General features: G+C 36.0%; 1 protein-coding gene across 1 annotated transcript in view; it reads right to left on the reverse strand.

Moving 5' to 3' along the window:
• NGR-A8 (neuropeptide receptor A8) overlaps window positions 1–16,741 on the reverse strand; it is a 59,955-nt gene extending 43,214 nt beyond the window's left edge. The window contains exon 1 of the mRNA XM_073086813.1: window positions 16,595–16,741. The gene's annotated coding sequence lies outside the window, so the exon portion shown is untranslated. The remainder of the gene's footprint in view (window positions 1–16,594) is intronic.
• Between the last annotated feature and the right edge of the window lie 1,710 nt (window positions 16,742–18,451).

Here is an 18,451-nt window from a genome sequence, read left to right on the forward strand (position 1 = left end):
AATAACTACAGGGAGCAACACTTTGCCCTTTATATATGTTGTAACACAAAGTCCAATACAAAGTTATGCTTTTATTTACCTACATAAAAATGTCAAAATAGTTTTGAAAACACCCGTATACATATGTACGTATACATACGTAATTTAAGTAACTCAGACTGTGTCTCAGTAATTGAGATACCGTAATAAGCTTTTCCTATTAGAGCGGTATAAATCACTTACTAAAGTTCCCGAATGCTTAATTATTTAAGCCTTTGGTAACAGCGAATGACCGAAATTGACCAACTCCCTGCGGACCGAACGTCGGGAAAGTAATTAGTGCGGATTCAATAATAAATCGCATACCGTCGTATACACCAGATGGTGTGGCGAGCGTCAAGCTCACCTGGGTGGAGCCCGACGGGGCAACGCGCTAAGAGGACTCCGGTTGCGTTCCTTTGGAGATCCCTGAGCCCTCAACGCAGCGCAGAGGACGGCCACCGAGGGGGTTTTAGTGCGGTAAAAATCCCACATAACTCGGCGCCGCTCCCACGTTGTCGGGTACCTTTTGAAGGTTTCCCCCTCGACAAAAAAAAAGGGTTCATTTAAATTGTACGGGAGACATAGGGTTAATTTTTAAGCAGTTGTATTCTAGTGTTTTTATAAACTCTCTAACAAATGAATGTAGGTGAACTTAGTGTAACTATTAGAATCTATCAATTTTAACTGCTGGTATCCAAGCATCTGGTATCTTTTTTTTATCCTTTCTTTATCGAATCTAGTCCAATCTCATAATGTAATGCACTTAAAAGTCTAAGGAACGGATGTATGTCACTGTATAATGAAGGCATTACCATGCTTGCCAAATCGCACTCATTTATTGAAATGGCTTCCTCTTATAAATTGCTCCTTTAACTTAAATTAGAAGCAAAGAGTATAGGAAATGGGAAACCATGTGATTTTATCATATTACCTGCATTCATTTTTATGTTTTAACAGTAATAAATGGAACGATTTTACGGTAGGTACCTGTATTATATGAAATTCCATTTTCTTGGACATTTTTCAACTATTTCGGTGTAATAGTTATGTTTTTATATTTTGTTTTATGTAAACGAAATATATATTTTTATAGAATTCAGTGGTCTTAACTTCTGCCTATTAGTCTAAACGCTTTCTACACTCACAGGCACACACTAGGATTCTATGTGACGTAGGTTCCAGGAACATGCACAAAGAATACACAAACACACAGACACAGAAAAGATACCTAAATTCAACATTCAGTTATCGGTCTGACCGGAGATCGAACCCGTAGCCCTTTGCACGTCGGACCGCTCTTCGCCACCCAAGTCGTCAAGTCAATACCACCACCTATTTCTAGCGTGACGCAATTGTTGTGTTTCAGTTGAAGGGCGAGGATGCCGAGTCACCCATTTATGAGGCGAGTATCCCAGTCCTCAGGAGAGGCGTCTGTGATCAGTTTTGGAAACACTTTTCTATATGGTATGTTACAGATGTCCACGGGCGGCAATGATCACTTAACATGGTGGACACCCTTGCTACTGCAATCTTATTAACATAAACGAGACCGATATTCACAAAATAAGCAGTAATGTGTTGATAAATATTTATCTAGATGTGTTTACTTTTTTTCGTTTTGAGGTATACTTTAGTAATGGTTGCATGAAAGGCAGTGTAATCATTTACGTACAAATGACAGGGAAAACCTCCTTGAGAAATTCTTTTCCATATTTCTCGGTGGATATAGGTCCCAATTTACGTAAACAACTTTTGGGCCTCACAACATTTTTATGGCATCTCCACACACCTGTATTATTTTCTTTTTTATTTGTGCGAAAGTTAGGATCTAGGTTACAAGAAAAGTGTTCTCATAGAGGTCAATAAAATAACTTAATTCTGTGACTTATTTTTTACACGGACGTGTAAGGTATCGAATGTAGTCCACGCAAGGTAGTCGCAAAATCCTGTGCCATCCATAAAGCAGCTCTTCTTTAAAGCCCGGGTCTCCTCTAGAGCCGCTAATGCCCATAGGTATTAGTAACTACTTTCCATCGAGGTAGCCTCTATGTATTTATCCCCTGGTTTAATTTTAAAAATCCCTTTTGAGTTAAACTGTTGGTCCAGTTTCAAACTGTTGTTATAACTTTAAAGCAAATTGGTTCTCTTGCTATATATAGTCGACGTTGCTGTTTCATCTTTCAGTGCTGAAGCTACTATTTTAAACTTTAGGGTTCGTATTCTGTACTTGTTAAATATTTGGTTTATATTTGTAATCGGCTTTAGTAAATAAATATTGAATTTTAATACCTCTAAATGTTAGATAAACTGTAGTGACTGCCTGAGTAGTTTGAAATAATTGCTATTTCGACTATATTATTTAAACAAAACTAATTTACATACTATAATAATGTTTCTTATAAATTATACCCAGAATTTGATCCTTATACGCGACATTATATGAAGACCCAATAATACCCTCCACATATGGCCTACGTATATTTTTTAGTAACTCGTTGGATTCATAGGAAAATATTTTTTTTTATCTGTTGCAGTCTTAATGTTTATCAAAATTGACCTCGTAACTCCTTCATCATCTCTCGCTCACTAGAAAAATTGAACCTGTACCTATATCTTGTAAAAAGCTGGTATTTTCGCAGCAATGCATAATTAAAAATGTGTTAGGCACAAGATAAAAACAAAGCATCTGTATTCATAAATTTATTTTAATTAAACGAGAAATCGAGTGTGTGGAGTCAACGTTACTTCGTTACGCCGCACTTGGTGTCGCACGTTTGAATACTTTTGGGACAAGTGCCGGCTACAATCTGCGATAGATGGAATAAAACCAGTCTTCCTAAATCACTTCACCTTGTAACTTTTCACACGATTCTGTTAAGAGTGTGCAGAAGTGAGTGAGATACAATTTTTGTTCAATTCGGTTTGTTTTGACATTATTTTCTCCTTTTACAATTTTTCTCCAATTCCGTTTGTTTTGACATTATTTTCTCCTTTTTATAGGATTGAAGTATCAAACAAGCTTGTAGTCGACTTGATGATAAGTTCTTACTGTTACCCGATGATACCCGAGAACGGAGATATGTAAGTGAGTCACCAAGACTTACAACTGCTTTACACTGGAAATTGGTGTAGCGGTGGTACTTACCCAGTCGAACTATACAAATTCTACCACCTTTCAAAATCCCTCTGTATATGCAACATAAGTATCGCAATGTCACCAAATCTAAATAAGATGAAAGCCGCAGTTAAAGCCCAGCGCTATAAATAACTACGTTTTAAAATATAATGTGAATTTCAATTTTTAATTTCATTTCAATAATTGTTGGTTTGAGTTTAATTAGGCAGAGCACCAACATACTACATGTTATTAAATATTATCATATAAATGCATTTACATAAATCATTATAGATCTCATAAATGTACTAGTAGGTACCAATGCTCATACATTTACCGTATCACTATATCGGAATGACCTAATCGTTTATATTAGGTTTTGTTTACTTCGTCCTAACAGCAATAGCAAACGGATATACACTCCTAATATACTCAAGATATAAACAAGATGAAATGAATTACCAAATATAAACATTCTTATCTGACTAGTAAATTTACTACTCTTTGCACATTATGCGTATGCCTCATTGATCTTAGTGTTACTATAAAACACACGTTATTTGGGAAAACTAGATAATCAGGATCAAATTCATTAATATTCATTGTGACATTGCGTTAATTAAATAATATAACGCAGATGTGAATTAAAACAAATTATAAATAAGTTTTAACAAAATTCCAAGGCTTTTATTGATGTTCTACAACCGGCCGCGCACGATGCTCGCCTGCTCGAATCTCGATACTCGCACACACGCACACACGCTCGTATATAATAGTAAGAGACAGAGAAAGAAAGCCGCATAGCGCTTTTTCCTGACATTTTATAGTATTCAACTCACATTTAACTTACCGCAAGCCACGGTAAGAACTTCGTCCCATAAACTCTATTTATTTATGTTTGCTATTCGCTTTTTGTTCGCTCAAAAAGCTTGTACTAACCAAACACTACAAAAACAAATTGTAATTTGTAACATGTCTGCGTATTCAGAGTGTATTTACATTCTCGATGATTTTTTGCACATTTTATAGTTGAAGTTGTGAAAAAGGGAAAAAATGTTATTCAAATACACTTCTAAAGCTTTTTGAATATTTATATGTTAGATAGTGAAGCACTCCGGTCTGAGTTATATTGTTTTAATAGTCATCTTGCTTGCTTCCATATTTGATTTTTATAAAATGAAAAATAGAGATAAGGTTCCTAAAATATCACTACTAAATACTACTAAAGCTACTTAAGTCTTACGATAATAAAACTATTACGATTAAATTATTTTAAAAAGAAGATCTTGATAGAAGAGAAAACCTACAATAGGACCCATTGTAGAATTCCCTGAAATCCACCACTATTTTATAACGAAAATTTATAACGTAAATTTACCACCGAACATAGGTCTCCCCGAACGCCCGGCATGGACGCGTCACTGTACAGTCACGAAGTCACAATCTTATATTTTCAAAAAAATATAAGATTGTGACTTCTCTCATTTAAGCAGATGTGGTCACCAAAACGGTCTCACGCGCAAAGTGTTCTATGTTTGATGCCGGCCAGATAGACAATAATGATGAATATGGATATCTGTTTTGTGTCTGAGTGTTTTTCTATTCGCCTTTGTGTGTCCATAGCACTCAAGGAATCCTAGTGTGGGGCTGTGAGTGTCAACGTCTATTTAAGAGAAAATCGCACGTAATAAAGGTACAAACAAATCACCCAATTGTATCAGTTATTTAATGTCACTGTATTCAAGCGATCGATTGAAACATCACCGCATATCCGCTATTAATCATCCATAACCACTGGATACATTAATTTGAAATGATATGTGTAGGATTCGTATCGTAGGCATTTAATATATGAACCATATCTCATTTGTAATGCAAATTAAAGCTATTTTTAGTATATGGTCGGGATTCATTTTAATAAGTGACTGGTAAAAGGAACGAAATTATATCTTAAATTATACTGTAAAATATAGTGGTAAAAGGTAAAGCAGTGATTCCTTTTTTTTTAATAAAGGAGTAGCAGACGAGCGTGCAGTCCACCTGATGGTAAGTGGCTACTGCCGCCCATGGACATCTGTAATCAATTAGATATTCCTTACAGATTAGATATTTCTACCTGAGATCGGCCACAGATGCGCCGCTACCTCTGAGGACTAATCTGGAACGCCTCGGAAAAGTCTGTCTCCGTTACCACACCCTTTATAACAGAACACAGCAGCGCCTAACATTGGAAATAGGTGTGGCGGTGGTGCCGCCGGAGTTGAACCACAAGTTAACCTAGTGGGTTGAGTGGTTGGTCCAAGGTTCGAATCCTAGATACATTTTATTATATACTCTTGATACATAATGTGACCTAAACTTTTATCGTTCTAAGAGAAAATCCATTCCTAATAGTGGAACAATAATGGTTTGATACTACAAAAATAACAGTTATTTTTAGTGATAGCCTAGTTGTTGAAACTCGACCTCTCGATCTCGATCGAGGGGTCCGAGGATCAAATCCTCACCTCTGATTTTCAAAGTTATGTGCGTATTAGAAAGAAATTAATTATTTTTTATTCTTGCTTTACGGTGAAGGATTACATCATGAGGACACCTGCATATCTGAGAGATTTATAAAAAAGAAAGGCATGTGAAGTCTACCAATACGCATTTGTGTCAACGCAGTTGACTATTTAATCCTTCTCATTCTGAGAGTAAACCCGTGCACAGCAGAGGGACAGTAATGGGTTGTTGACGACTACAATAATAAAAGTTCACAAACTATGAAATCGCTCATTCTCTATCAAACAAGTGAGTGCATCCCAATTGCAAACAGAATAGTAACTCCACTTCAGATTAATTGAATTATATCCCGAAGGATTAAATTGGAATGTCTCATGTGCAGATCGCAGCAATATTCATGGAAATGAACTTTCTACCACAATTAAAACTATAACTCGCTTATTCTAGCGTGAAGCAGTTTGTTTCAGTAGAAGGGGATAGATGCCGACTAACTTGTGTATAAGGCCACCATCTTAGTCCTTAGGAGTGGCAACTCATCTGTAATCGGCTTCACGATGAATCCCTTTTACATATGGAGTGGAGTGGAGTGGAGGAATGTCTATGGACAGCAGTGACTACTTACCAAGTGATCAAATGGACATATTACTTTTGTTATTTCAAACTTATAAAAAATATGAAATAAAGCAGAAATATGTATAGATTTGTGTACTTTCACATCTGATATACTTTGTCTACTTTTAAAAAAATATTATCATTATTCTTATGAATATTACTTTTTGTAATTTTATTAAGTATATATAATAATATCTTTAATTAAGTAATGCTACATTAAGCTACATTTCAACTCTTCAGTAGCAACTTAAATATAACTGTTTGTTATAATGATTTTTAGCAATAAAGACTTATCAATCAATGCTCGAAGTCATGTCAAAAAATGACCAACAATTCCAAATTAGTAAATGCTAAATGAATGAAACCTTTGTAAACTTAACAGATTTTAATATCGAGATTAGCTTGAAGTCTTGTAAAACAATCAACTGACTAGAAGTTCTGTGAATTTGTTTGTGAACTATCTGAAATTGATATCTTTTGAGATTATCTATCATAATAAATAGTCAATTATTTTACAACCATTAAAACTCACGAATCAGTGAGAAAACCACTGGATATTTATTAGAATCTCCGACGGCACCATCGCCACGCCTATTTCTGCCTAATAACAGCAGTGTTAAGTGCTGCTGTGTTCTGGTTTGAAGGGTTAAGTAAAGAAGCCATACTATTCGGGGGCTATCCAGTTCAATACTATAGGGCAGTGTTTTTCAATCTGTGGGTCTTGACCCTCGGGGGGATCGCGAAGTCTTACTTGGGGGTCGCGATACCTTACTCGACCAGAGAAGATGACCACAAACGAAATTTTAAATGAAATGCTTTCACTTTATCTTTAGCTGTTAAAGTATATTCTTCTCTCCCTTGGAGGCTCTTGTTTAAATTGTTAAGAAGGCTAATAGATAGGTATCATACATACATATAAATCACGCCTTTTTCCCGTATGGGTAGGCAGAGACTACTTCTTTCCATTTGTAGATAGGTAAACATACTCATCTAAATTACAAAATTTTTGTCTAGCTATGTCTTAAGGGGGTCGTGAGAACTTTTCATCGCGTAAAGGGGTTGCGTATACAAAAAGATTGAAAAACACTGCTATAGGGTACCAGCGCATCTGTAGCCGACCTCAGGTAGGAATCTAATCTTATCTGAGGTTGATTACAGATATACATGGGCGGCCGTAGTCACTTACCATAAGATGGATGAATGCTCGTCTGCTACTCTTTACATAATAAAAATAGGTACGAATATATATTATCTTTTAAAATAGAACCTTTTTCGTACCAGAGATCCCTACAGAGTTAAGGAAACGTTACGCTTACTTTACGACTTTGAGATTACGACAGAGGTTTCAGATTTTATTTTTAAAAGAGCAAATATCTTTATTTAATTATGCCTGAAATACATACATTTAAGGACTCTTATATTTTAAGTTATCTTGAACATACTCCTACTGCCAAACGATTTTACATGAAAAAAACCATCACCTTTTACCGCACTAACATGGGCAAAAAGGGTAATATTTTTCAAGCGTACTCGTATGTATTTTTATAACATTTTTTCGCATGCCCTACACCCCAAACGGATTGATGGATGTAAAAATATGGGTGTCCTGGGATTTATTTAAATTGCGGAAGTAACTTTATTAAATTTGGGACTAGGTATACCTGTTCCTAGTAATTTAAAAAACGTGATCCAAGTACCTGTTTCACCTAGTCTCATAAAGTCTCATTATTTATGGCTCACGTACGCGACAAGCGTACTATCTGGACACATTTTGGAAATATCTAGTGATTCACTAGGTACTTAGTCTTGGACTAGGAAGCTAGTTCGTCTTTCGGTTTGTCGGAGCAAACAGATTGTTTGATCCGACAATGTCTAGGTGTAACTGGACGCAGGTACCGCTGCCCGTAGTAGGTACAAGATGAGGCTAGCTGGATCAAGTATTTTAAAAGTTGTATTAGATGCTACTTAGTACGGTAAAATACGTAGTCTCTGAACCTATTCCAGTATATACGCCTCACCTCTAAACTACATACGTTTTCCTATCACTGTATGAAATTATTCTTCATAGCCTAATGAGCGATAAATAAGGTTTTTTAAGCCCAAAGTAAAGGTGCCTGCATCATTGGTATTATCAACAAACTTAAAAATAAGAAAATTTTATTATTTAGGTTTCTGCCTCACTGAATATTAAATCCAAAACCTTTACGCGTAAACTAATGTCTACTACGCTATACGGATCGTCGATAAAACTGTTCCTCCCTAAAAATATGATACTTGTCAATCCATTACTGTTCCAATGATGGACATGGGTCTCCTCTCAAAGTGACAGGAGTTTAGATCATATGCCAAGACGCTAGCAAAGTGCGGATTGGTAGACTTGTTCTTCAGAATACCTTTTTCTGGAGTACTCTCAAGCGTGTATTTGCCTTACAATGCTTTCCTTCATCGTGAAAGCAAGTAATATTTAATTAACAGAAAACTTGGCGACATTCGAATTGCATGCTTAGAATTCGAACTTTGGGCCCTTTATTGAGAGAATCAATTTCATATCACTACATAAAACTGATGATAGAGTCAATAAAAACCCCACTTTTGAAACATTACCAGCGCTCAGTTATATTTAATCGGCATATAGTGAAAAGTTGCGAGTGACTAGCTACTTCGAAACTTAAACTAGTTTCTGAGTGTACTATTTATCTTACAACTTCGTTAATAGGTCTATCGGTACCCTTAGGAACTTTGTAACTAAAATAAAACAATAGAAAAACAGTCCCGCCGGCGGCACTGCCAATTTAAAACGTAAAAGTTTCAGCTGAACTTCAGCTTAGTGGCTCGTGGTCGACTACCTTCCTGGCATAAAGCCACAGATTCATGGACCGTAGGAAGCCACCGTAATAAATATATCATCCTCTTTCTCGATTCTATGTTGTAATATAAAGCGTTTTTAATCCATAAATCAATGGGATGTGGGAAGATGATAGTATGTGGGATGTACGCAGTCGTTTTTTAACTTTCCTGGAATTTACTGCAACGAAATTTCTACGAATTTGTGATTATACTTGATAATAGGCATTTAGAATCTACTAAAAATCTACCTTTTAATCTAAATATATATAACTCAGAGGTGACTAACTGACATAGAGATCTATCAACGCACAGCCCAAACCACTGGACGTATCGGGCTGAAGTTTGGCATGCAGGTAGATGTTATGACGTAGGCATCCGCTAAGAAAGGATTTTGATCAAGTCTACCCCCAAGGGGATAAAATAGGGGATAAAAATATTATTTCGTAACGCGAGCGAAGCCGCAGGCAAAAGCTCATATTCTCATAAACATTCTACATAATGACAACGGACACGATCGGTTATGCCTCATAATGTCTCATAAGCATATTGTTTACGATTTCAATTACTGACCAATCTATAATTTCAATTAATTGAAAGGTGATAGAACCCGACTGTGACTCCCGCGGCACCACCGCCACACCTGTTTCTGCAAGCATGTCCCCTACTCTTATAATTAAAAGAAATATTTCTAATAATAAAAAATAAATCATTTTAATATACATAAAAACATAAAATAATTATTCGACCCCCAAAGGGTTTTGTCTAAAATATGGGAGTAATCTTATATATAATTTTCGTGTCACCAGTCACAGTGTTAGTTACCGTACTCCACCGAAACGGCTTTACCGACTTTCACCAAATTTTATATGCATATTCAGTATGTCTGAGAATCGGCTACTATCTATTTTCCATACCCCTAAGTGATAAGGGTTGTTCACCCTTAACATTTTTTATTTATACTATTACATTTTTTATTTATTATATAATTTATATATATTTGCTTCTTCTGCATAACGAATCACCTTGTGAAGTGGTGGTAGTTGTATTGACATTCAAAAAGTGCTCTGTAAAGAACCTATTTTGAATAAAAAAAAATGATTTGATTTGATTTGATTTATATGGCAACACAACGTTTGCCGGGTCAGCTAGTATAAGCTATATTTTAAGCAGTCGGTTGTTTTTTTATATAAATCCTCTAGTGCTTTGTTATTTCAGTAACTTTGACTAGGGTAAGGTACATGACATTAAAATGAAGTATTTCACAAGTACGTTAACAATAAAACAACAACAAAATTTTGAGTTTGTCAGTAAAATAGCGAAATTTTTTAAGTACTGTATTATAGGTATAGTGATCTAATAGAATAGTGCATTTTTGTCGGTATACGGAATGGAATTCTATACTTCACTATTTGTTACAACAATAACCCCTTTCTTGTTTAATGCTTTTTATACTTTTAACACTAGGATTTAGTGCCATAGATGCTACAGACACACAGAAACTTCATTCAAATATATTTAATTCGCATGAACAAACGTGGAAAAGAAAATTTTCGGAAGACGATAATATTTCATACAAAAGCTAGTACTTAACTTTTGTAATACTAACGTACTATAGTTTTGTAATAATTAATTCGAAACAATGGCTGACTAACTCTATTATATTTATAATGTTTTCTGAAACAAATTGGAGAAACGTTTCTCCAAATGGGTTCCATAAGTTCACGCACGTGTTATTAATTGTGAACGACGTTATTAAGGGCCCCGGCAAACTAGCTACTCGCATCAGTGATCGGCGATTTAGTTGGTTTTCGAACGGTGCAACGATCAAGTTCAACTCCAATGTGCAACGTTTAAGATCTAGTCACGGCTTTTTTTGCAATTGAACTGCAATTGAACGCAAATCGCAGTAAAAAAACGCGACATGGCTTTATGAAGTTGCTACCGTAGCCGATGTCGTAAGCTGTCACTTAATAACAATTATAGTTTAAAAACTAAAAACCACGCTAAAAACGCACAAGGAAAATCGTTAATCCTGATTTCTGACGATCCTGATGAGGAAAATGAGATAAAATTAATAAAACCGTGTATTGTCATCGGTTCTTGATAATTGTTCAAAATTTGAAATTAATCGGACCGTTCAAAGTGGGTAAAAATCGAGTTCAAAGATTCCGTTACATAGTTACATACATACATACATACAACCCAAGCTAATAAAAGCGTTTTAAAAAAAGTCGCCGATATTTAAAAACTGTCAGTGACGTCAGCACGGGTTATTAGAGTACTGTCGCTCGTATACCTCCCAAACGCGCGTTTTCGAAACCATGATCAAACGCCGGTCGCAGAAACGTGAGGTCATCAAAACGCGAGACGACGATGGTAAATAGCTAGTCCGCTAGGGCCGTAATATACCTTTCACGAACAAATAATGACAATACAAAAGGAATGATTCCGAGAAATTATACTGATGATGAGTATTGATATTATATTTATCCAAAGAATATACGTACGTTATTATTGTTTTACCGAAAAGATATTCATTTTAATCATATAAAGGAAATGAAGTATAATTTTACAAAAAGTTAATTTAATTTTACAGAACTTGACTTTAATGTGATTATGTGATAACGTGAGTCATTCAAATAGTACATCTATTATCTTATGTATAAAATTCTCGTGTCACAATGTTAGTTACCGTACTCCTCCGAAACAACTTTACCGATTTTCACCAAATTTTATATGTATTTTCAATAGGTCTGAGAATCGGCTACTATCTATTTTTCATACCCCTAAGTGCTAATGGTTGTTCACCCTTAACATTTTTTTATTTATATGGCAACACAACGTTTGCCGGGTCAGCTAGTCTCTATCTAAACTTACGTATACGTTACTTTAGCTAAAGTCGCCGGCATAGCTCGTATTAAATAAATATACGATATTAATACATCCTTCGTCGGCACGAATCACAGACCTGTATTGATACATGTGTGGCACGAATTGATAGATCGAATGGAAGGTCAATACCAAATCCTCGATATAGGCGGAGGTTAATAAAAATAAAACGTCTAGAAATAAAGTCACTTTGATACCTGTTGAAAATGCGGAAAAGTACTGCTGACGTCATTGAGTTGTTTTGGCACATCCCGGTTTTGAATGCGACTACAGAAACAATATCTAGACAATACAGAGGTAATATAACAATATCTATCTCATCATCATCAACCCATTCCTGTCCCACTTCTGGGCACGGGTCTCCTCTTAGAAAGGGAAGGATTAGGCCATAGTCCACCGCGCTGGCCAAGTGCGTATTGGTAGACTTCACATCTGTCATCAACCCATTACTGTCCCACTGCTGGGTACGGGTCTCCTCTCAGAATGAGAAGGATTAGGCCATAGTCCTCCGTGCTGGCCAAGTGAGTATTGGTAGACTTCACATACCTTTAAGATTTTTTTTTTTATAAATCTCTCAGGTATGCAGGTTTCCTCACGATGTTATCCTTCACCGTTTAGCAAGTGATAGAGGTGCGTGCCTGGAATTTGAATCTCGGACCCCTCGATCGAGAGGTCGAGTTTCTTAACCACTAGGCTATCACTGCTCAATATATATCCATCTATGATTTCTTAAAAGGCCTCCTATTCCAATATTCTTAATATGACTGTAGATAAGTGACTCTAAAATGGCATGCCCTTGTAAATAAATATCTCTTATTAAACATATATATATAACTGAGGATAATGAAAATACTACATAGTCATAGTGAATTATTTAAATATAGCTTTAAAGATAGCCTCCCACAAATTAGGCATCCAACGACCTCCTCCACCTCATAATATTATTATGTTAAAATCCGTAATATTATGTTAAAATTTGCAAGACTTGCCTGAAAATTTGCCATACACACATACGCAGTCGGGTAAAAAACGAACCCTTACGTCAAATAGTCGAGCAGACATAGTTGCTATTTTGCTTAATCATCGTCGCCTAATTATATGTTGCTGCTCGTAAATAATACTTTTGGAAGAAAATAGTATAAGCTATTTTTTGTAATATCACGTACATTTTCCAATATATTTGGAATTCTCAGAAGTAGGTTAGGTTAGGTTAGGTTGCCATCAAAACGTTTTCCGTCAATGTTAAAGCAAAGATAGAAATTTTGCATACACTTTTGGCTTGGATGACAATTCATGATAGCGTGACGTTATTCTATTCAACGCCTTGTTCGCTGTACGTAAAGTCGATCGCAGATAAGTTGTCACTCCTGCAACTAATATGGTCGCCTCATAAGTAAAGAATCAACATCCCTCTCTCCCATGAAACGTAGAAAATTGCTTAACCCTAAGAATTATGTGTAATGAAGGTACCTCCCCGATGGAACCATACTCATTTTCCCTTTGTTAAAATTCGGTTACAAATGCCCTTGGCTCGCATTATTCAGTGTTTTTGCTTTTACATTAGAAAAAAATGTGACAATAGCACACGTGATTCGTAAAGGGTTTTACCGTTAAATTTAAATACTGACATGGTCTCCGCTTTTATTAAATTTCCAAACACTAAGACCTTGAATGTCCCCTACAATAAATAAATTCAGCTGGGCTTATATAATATCCAGTCCAGTTGGGGCGCTCTCACGCATAGTAACAAAATGCTTAAATCGAGCATTTCCATATGGTATTGAAGCTCTATATTTAAACATGTGAGTACATTTATAAATTGGTAAATACTTTTTAAATTTTATTATACACGTTACTTTTGTGATATTACCTTTCCGGCAATAACTAATTAATGAATTAATTTAAGAATGTTGTTTGTCTAAGCAATTGCACCCATTTGTCAAAAGAAATACTTTTGGAAGTAATAAAGAGCATACCCTCTTGATGGTATGTGACTACTGAAACCTATAAAGACGACACCAAATGCAAATAATTCATTATTTGAAGTTTAGATGCGTCTTGACATCATTTATCATTTTTACCGCACTAAAACCCCCCCGGTGGCCGTCCTCAGCGCTGCGTAGAGGGCTCCGGGATCTCCAAAGTAACGCAACAGGAGTCCTCTTAGCGCGTTGCCCCGTCGGGCTCTGCCCAGGTGAGCTTGACGCTCGCCACACCATCTGGTGCGTACGACGGTATGCGACCACACATACCGCCGCCCTTCCCGGGGTCGCTTACGGAGCGGTTCGAGCTCCCACACTTACGACAGGCAGGGGATACCGTAGCCCTATTCTGGTCCCGAAACTACAGGGACAGCGTCTTGACACCTAAGGAATAAGTTGAATGAAATGCCACCATGAATGAATGCAAAATGAAAACCACGCCGATTCTACTACTACTGTTAAAATATATTAAAAAGGTTTATAGTTACAAAACGCTTAAATTCAGTTTTCATGACTCTTGAGTTTTTTTTTTCTAAACAATATAGAAAATATTATGTCCCATTTTCTGATGTCGTAATCTTCGAAGTGATACGACGTCATTAATCTTAACTGACGGTTCCGGGCCGTCTTCCAGACGTTGTGTATTGAAGCGATTCATTATGAATCATTGCTATTAATTATTTATTACTGTAAGACTCCAATTTGCCAAGGCCCTTCATGCTTCTTGATAAATAATGAAACATTTAAGAAATTAGAAATATAACATGTAAACATCAAATTTTACGAAAATACTCTCCAATAAATTATTTACCTATTAAGAAAAATATTTTGATCGATTAATAAAATATAATGGAATAAGTAATAAAGTAATTTTACTTCCATAGGACTTAGTATTTTTTATTATTACCATCCGGATCTTCGTCAGGAAGTCAATAATCTCAATAGGTACTGATGCAAGAGTATCAGTCTTCAAAAAGACGCTACGCCTCATCTTTATCATTGATTTGACTATTGATTGATAAACGTCAAAAACGTCAGTATTCTAAATATTTTTATACAATCAAGAAGTCATCAGTCTTGTCATATTTTAAAGATATGAAAAAAAAACATCAGTTGTTTAGCCCTCGCCAAACTATTAGTCCGCTCTAATAGTATGTCGAACTGGTGTACTCATGTACCAGGTGTACAATTTACTGTGGCGACGCGATTCATTTCTATACTCAGAGAGGACTAGCAGTTTTACGCGGACGATACCTACTTTCAAAACTAAAAATATAAATTCAACTAAAGAGGGAAATGAATACCAAACTCCCGTTGGAATCATATTTCATCTTTAAATTTTATGAACATCATTTATCTCAGCAGACGCTGATAGATGTGACCAGTCTTTAAAGTGACGCTACACTTCAAATTCATTAATTATTAAACAATAATGATAACAATTAACACTAAACTGTCAAACCTACTTTAAAGTATGTGTAATGAAACATTATTTAAATTCTATCAACAATTATGTTATAGGTAGGATACCTATAACATAATTGTTGATAGAATTTAAAATAAGGTAAAAATCCTTTTAAATTGCCAATTTCTTTCTACACAGTCTTTATAATGAACCCTACGAATATAAACAGTTAGAAGCTATCTAGGTACCAATAAAACATTGATCGGTAGTAAATTACATACTAGCGATAAAATTTTAATATTGGTTTCATCGCGTATCTGAACAAGGTTTTTTCGTTGTCAACCTACCGTACATGTTATCATGTCTGGAATTTTTGAACACAGGTATTTTCTCAGAATTAAAATGTTACGGTATTACACATAGGTTTAAGGTTCGATCTCCGGCTAGACATACATCTTCATGATGAATTTAGTTGTCAGTCTTAGTATTTTTTGTGTGTATCCATGGGGTTGCCATGTCGTTAAAAAGGAAAAATTCTCGAGTCGGACTATGAGAGTAGAGAGCGTTATTTATTTACTAGCCAAGTACGAATAGATATAAAGTCAGAAAAAGCTTTTAATATTTAACAATTTACCAAAATACAAACTATATACCTCCCGGGAAATGTATCCTCCACGTTTTTCATTATAGCGAACCTTCGAAGACACATCATTAATCTCCACTGACACTGACAGTTGCGGACAGTCGTGCGTCGTGTGTGTAATCGATTCATCGATACATGTCCCTTTTACATTAAGGCCTACGTCGAAAGAAATATGTGAAACGGCGAAACAAATTTAATGTAATATTTTTAATTAGCTATAAATATTTATTCTTAATTAACTGTAACTATTGTTACATGTGCCTGTATTATTTTATTTGTGTACCAATAAAAAATAGATTTTATGTACGTCTACTTTTTAAAAATTTAAATTACTTAACTTTTTGAAAAGGTATTTTTTACCTTTAATTTCACTTATTGAAAAAGTTTCTAAATCGGTTCACATGACTTTTAATCCAAATCTTAGCTGTCTTACCTTATATCAATTCAAATTATACTTTATATATCATCAAGCCGCTGTACATATTTTAATCGGTGTACAATTATATATTTAAAATAGCAAAAAAACTTTTAAACTACTTTCTCTCCAAACATAATAAAACTTCAACGTTACTCACCGGTAAAACACGACACATGAAAAGTTCAGAAAGTTTCAGCGCTAATGACATACACTGGTAGAACTTGAGTTTTTACATCAATACATTAGAACTACATTGATAACGTTTTAAATCACTTAAAACACATTAGATTGCGTAAAGTCATAGATAATATAAGTAACAGTAACGGGCTGCGGGTTGCGCGACGCTCGCCGTGTTGTGCGTTCGGACCGCGACTGAAACCGAGCGGATTTAAGGGCTGCCACGCACTAGCGTTATCACATCTGATGCCCGAGACTAGTCTATAACTTTTCGCCCTAATCCTTACGCCAGTCACAACCCTAGGATTGAGCGTAGCTTAGATACTGAATTTGAGATCATGATTTCTTTTTCAGAGGGTAAATAAATAAGACAAACAGTATAGATGCAAAGATAATGGTTGAACCTGGATTTAACCTCTTGACTGAGAGGGAGAGGTTCAATCAGTTATGCGCGTATTACCTATTATCATTTATAATCAATTACCAATAGTTACTTAGAATCAATTATCACATACTATAACGGTGAACGACTTGTTATCGTGAAAGAACTTTGTGAAAAAGTCTAAAATAAGACTCAGCAGTGGTAAAATAATTGGTTGAAGAAAAAAAATAAAAATCAGGACTCCCGTCCTACTTTCCTAACGATACTTAAAATCTATCTAAATACATCTGCTACATGTTTAGTCTGCTACCCCTTAACTATTTCTGTGAATAAAGAAAATATTTGTCTCTACGAGTACTAGAGCGGCTTTCTTGGCACTTATTCTTCACTCCTATTGTATTCTCGTTGTGTACACGAATAAAGCCCGTTGAAATTATTTTTATAAAATAAAAGTCACAAACGAAACTGCAGTCCAACTGATGGTAACTCGTTATAGTTAGAAATGCGTCGCTTAACCTAATAATGAAGATATCGGAGATAGCAGTGATAGCCTTTTTTTTGTTCACGAGGGGGAAACCTTCAAAAGGTACCCAATGCCGTGGGAGCGACACAGGGTTATTTGGGACTCTTACCGCACTAAAACCCCCCCGGTGGCCGTCCTCGGCGCTATGTAGAGGACACCGGGATCTCCAAAGGAACGCAACCGGAGTCCTCTTAGCGCGTTGCCCCGTCGGGCTCCGCCCAGGTGAGCTTAACGCTCGCCGCACCGTCTGGTGCGTACGACGGTATGCGAGCAGTGATAGCCTAGTGGTTAAGAAACTCGGCCTCTCGATCGAGGGGTCCGAGTTTCAAATCCCAGGTACGCGTCTCTGATTTTTAAAAGTTCTGTGCGTATTAAAAAATCAATTATCATTTGCCAAACGGTGAAGAAAACATCGTGAGGAAACCTGCATACCTGAGAGATTTATAAAAAAAATCTCAAACGTATGTGAAGTCTACCAATACGCACTTGGCCAGCGCGGTGGACTATGGCCTAATCCTTCTCATAGTGAAAGGAGACCCGTGCGCAGCAGTGGGATAGTAATGGGTTGATGATGAACCTAAGTCGGAATGCCTCCCATAAATTTTCCTTAGCACATTTTTCAAAGTGTCAACATCCATCAAAATCACCTTGAATTTGAGACTTTGACAATTTGACTATCGACATTCCTAATAATATTAATAGCCTCTCGGGCACAACGTCACAACGGCTTCAGTTATTTCAGTCACTTCGCACTTACGAATGCTGTGCAAACTGCTAACTAAACATAGTTATTTCTAAGCGTAGATATTTTTGCCGGTACCGTACAATGACATACGAACGTATCTGGCCACTAAGACGTTCTACAATTATATGCACATTGTATTTTAAAGATGGTAGAACCTTCTGTGGTTCGACTCCGGCGGCACCACCAC

The sequence above is a fragment of the Epargyreus clarus genome, unplaced genomic scaffold (genome assembly GCF_041222505.1).
Source record: "Epargyreus clarus isolate Ecla_fem2 unplaced genomic scaffold, WU_Ecla_fem_2.2 ptg000024l, whole genome shotgun sequence".
NCBI lineage: Eukaryota > Metazoa > Arthropoda > Insecta > Lepidoptera > Hesperiidae > Epargyreus > Epargyreus clarus.